Source organism: Hordeum vulgare, chromosome 2H (genome assembly GCF_904849725.1).
Source record: "Hordeum vulgare subsp. vulgare chromosome 2H, MorexV3_pseudomolecules_assembly, whole genome shotgun sequence".
NCBI classification, from domain to species: Eukaryota; Viridiplantae; Streptophyta; class Magnoliopsida; order Poales; family Poaceae; genus Hordeum; species Hordeum vulgare.
Genome location: NC_058519.1, coordinates 464,956,747 through 464,960,790, shown reverse-complemented (window position 1 = coordinate 464,960,790; position 4,044 = coordinate 464,956,747).

The window sequence follows — 4,044 nt, the reverse complement described above, 5'->3', positions numbered from 1 at the left end:
CACCACTTCTTCGAGTCAACCTTCGGGACGCCTATGTTGTCCAGGGATCTTGATTTATTTTTTTATTATGTTTGGGGTGCTTTGTAACTCCGCCTATGTTGTATTAACATAGCCAGCCCCAAGCCAGATAAAGGAGGAGGGTCATGATAGGCTTGATGAGCCAACATCAAAACTCAGGCACTCTTACGAAGATGAAACCCTGAAGAACACCATTGAGGCATAACCCTCTTAGCAACACGGCATATCAGAACTCGGGTGTGGTGTCAAATGGGCAAGGGTCGGGCCATCATCCCCTTGGTGTCGCACCATATCATAATCTGGATACGGTGATAAGTGAGCAAGGAGCAGGTCATCCCATCCTTAGTGGTGCGCTACATTGCCGCACGGGTGTAGTGAAAAATGAACAAGGGTCTTTGCATTTGACTCGATGAGTGCGAAGTGTGAGGAAGCTAACCAAGCCTAATAGGATCCGCTTAGGTAGCTGGATGTAGGGTCTGTGACAGGTAAGTTACAACAGTTGGTTGATACAACGGTGAGGATAGGTGTTGATAGCCTTTGCGTCCAAGAAACCAAATGAAGGGGACAGAAGATGAAGGAGGTGGTATATCGGCTTCAAGTTGTGGTACACGGGGACAACTACAAACAGAAATTGAGTAGGCATCTTGATCAACAAGAGCCTCAAGTATAGAGTGGTAGACTTAAAAGACAAGGAGGCCAGATTATCTTGGTTAAGCTTACCGTTGGGAACTTAGTTTTCAATATTATCAACGTATATACCCTGCAAGTAGGGCACAATGAGAACACCAAGAGGGGTTGTGGGAAGACCTAGAGGGCATGGTTAGGAGTGTACCTATTGACAAAAAGCACTTCATAGAGGAGACTTCAATGGCCACGTTGATACATCTAACATAGATTTTGAAGGGGTGCATGGGGACTTTGGCTATGCCATCATGAGTCAAGAATAAGATGTCTTAAGATTCACTTTAGCCTACGACATGAGTGTAGCTAACACTGTCTTTAAAAAGAGAGAGTCACATCTAGTTACTTTTAGTAATGGTCAAACATTCTAGCCAGATTGATTTTGTCCTCTTGAGAAGAGAAGATAGGCGTGCTTGCCTAGAGATTCTAAGGTGATACCTGGAGAGAGTGTTATCCCTTAGCATAAGCTTGTGGTGAATGACTTCCGCTTTCGGATTCGTGTCCAGTGGGATAAGTGTGCCAAAGCCGCTCGAACGAAGTGGTGGAAACTCAAGGGGAGGCAGCTCAGACTTTCAAACAGAGGGTCATTAAGGAGGGCCCTTGGGAGGAAGGAAATGTTGCAAAGAATATGTGGATGTAGATGTCGACTTGCATTTATTAGGTACCTTCAGAAAAGTTTGGAGTGTCTATGGGAAGTAGAAGCAAAGCTAAACATACCTGGTGGTGGAACGATGATGTCCAAGGGTATTAAGGAGAAGTAAGACTGTTTCATACGCCTACACAGGGATAGAAGTACTATAAACAACATAAAGAAGTACAAGTACTATAAACAACATAAAGAAGTACATGATGGCAAAGAAGGCCGCAAAACAAGCTGTGAGTGAAGCAAGTAGTCCTCTACCAACGCTTAAACAGGAAGCAAGGTGAAAGGGACACCTAAAAGATGGTTAAGACCCGAGAGAGGAAGACGAGGGATATCAACCAAGTCAAATGCATCAAGGACGAAGCAAATCAACTCCTAGTGAAGGTTGAGGAGATTAAGCATAGATGGAGGGAGTACTTCGACAAGTTGTTCCATGGAGAGAATGGAAGCTCTACTATTGAGCTTGACTACTCCTTTGATAATACCAACATGCGTTTTGTGCGATGAAACCAAGAGCATGAGGCCATGGAGGGTTTACAAAGAATGAAAGGAGGCAAGGTGATGGGCCATTATTGTATCCCCATCGAGGGGTAGAGAGGCATCGGAGATAGCGATATATAGCTAACTTAACTTTTCAACCTCATATTTTCAAAAAAACAAGACGCCAGAAGAATGAAGGCTGAGTATATTGGTACCAATCTTCAAGAACAAGGAAGATGTTCAAAGTTGTACAAATTACCATGAAATTAAGTTGATGGGCCATACAATGAAACTATGGAGAGAGTCATTAAGCATTGCTTAAGAAGAATGACAATTGTGACCAAAAACCAGTTTGGTTGCATGCCTAAGAGGTATGGAAGCCATTTTCTTGGTATGACAACTTATGAATAAATATAGGGAGCACAAGAAGAGCATGCATATGGTGTTCATTAACTTGGAGAACGCCTACAATAAGATACCCCAGAATGTCATGTGATGGGCTTTTGAGAAACATAAATTCTCAACAAAGTACATTACATTCATCAAGGACATGCATGGTAATGTTGTGACAAGTGTATGGCGACAATGATAATTGCCCAAATTAAATAGGACAACACTAAGTGTGAACTTTGACCCCTTATCTTTTTGCTTTGGTGATCAATGAGGTCACAAGAGATATACAAGAAAATATCATGTGGTGTATGCTCTTTGTGAATGATGCGATGCTAGTCGATGATAGTCAGATGGTGGTTAACAGGAAACTAGAGCTATGGAGACAAATTTTAGAATCAAAAAGTTTTAGGCTTAGTAGAACTAAAACTGAGAAGACAAGGTGTGGTTTCAATACTACTAGACATTAGGAGGTTAACCTTGATGGACATGTGATACCTTAGAAGGACACCTTTCAATATTTGGGGCCAATGCGTAGAAGGATGGTGATATCGATGAAGATGTGAGTCATCAAACCAAAACCGTATGGATGAAGTGGTGCCAAGTTTCTAACGTCCTCTGTGACAAGAGAGTGACACAACAACTAAAAGGCAAATTCTAGGACGACGATTCAACTCGCAATGTTGTATGGCAGCGATATGTTCAACAATAAGGTGTAAGAGAGGTATGCATGTTAAGATGAATGTGTGGCCACACAAGAATGGATCCGTATGGAATGATTATATGTGTGAGAGCGCTGGGATAGCACCGATTAAAGAGAAGCTTGGCCGACATCTTCTAAAGTTGTTTAGGCATATACTACACACGCCTTCGAAAGCTCTAGTGCATAGCGGACGATTAAATTGTGTTGATAATGTCAAGAGAGGTCGGGATAGATCAAACATGACATGAAAGGAGTTTGTAAAGAGAGATATGAAGTGAAGCACTAAAATATCACAAAAGAACTAGTCGTGGATAAAGCTGCGTGGAAGTTAGCAATCCGCGCGTCAGAACCATGAGTTGGTTTCAAGATCTTATGAATTTTCACTCTAGCCTACCCTAACTTGTTTGGGATTAAAGACTTAATTGTTGTTTGTTTTGGGGTGCTTCTGGTGAACTTTTGTAATAGTTCCGAGTTATTTTCGCAAAAGGAAAATGTGAAACACTAGACCACTTCAAATTCATTAATGCTAGGATCCTAGCACAAAAGTGGATCATATGGCTGATGAAGAAAACTGTATGAACATCCATCTGTAGGTACACACCTCAAATTCTAACCTATAAACGAATCCCACCTGTACCTACTATTTTCTTATAAGAAATCAATTTCATTATTCACCACGGGCGGTGCTCTTAGTCAAATAAGCCCGTTATGCTCCCTAACAAAAGCAAGTAGGAGTAGGAGTAGTTTCACCTCCTATCCAAGTGCTGATAATTTCCACAAGATATCATTCCAGGATTCAGTTCGTGCATGATAATGCTAGCCATGTGCTGCAACTTTGCACGCAGCAGACACACACACACGCACGCGCTCGTGCGCACGCCCACACACAGACATAGTGCTGCAGTGCACACATCCCACTAAGAATCTAACATGGACCAACCAGATAGGCAGAGAATTTAATGGCGTTATTTATATATTTCCCAAATTGTCGTTACTCTTGTAGGCTAGCAGCTAGTACAAATTTCATACTAAGAGACATGTTTGAATCAAATCGTGGTTTAATTAAGAGCAAAGTTCACTGACCTGGGATGGCGCTATTGGTGCAGCAGCATATGTGGGCAAAGTATAT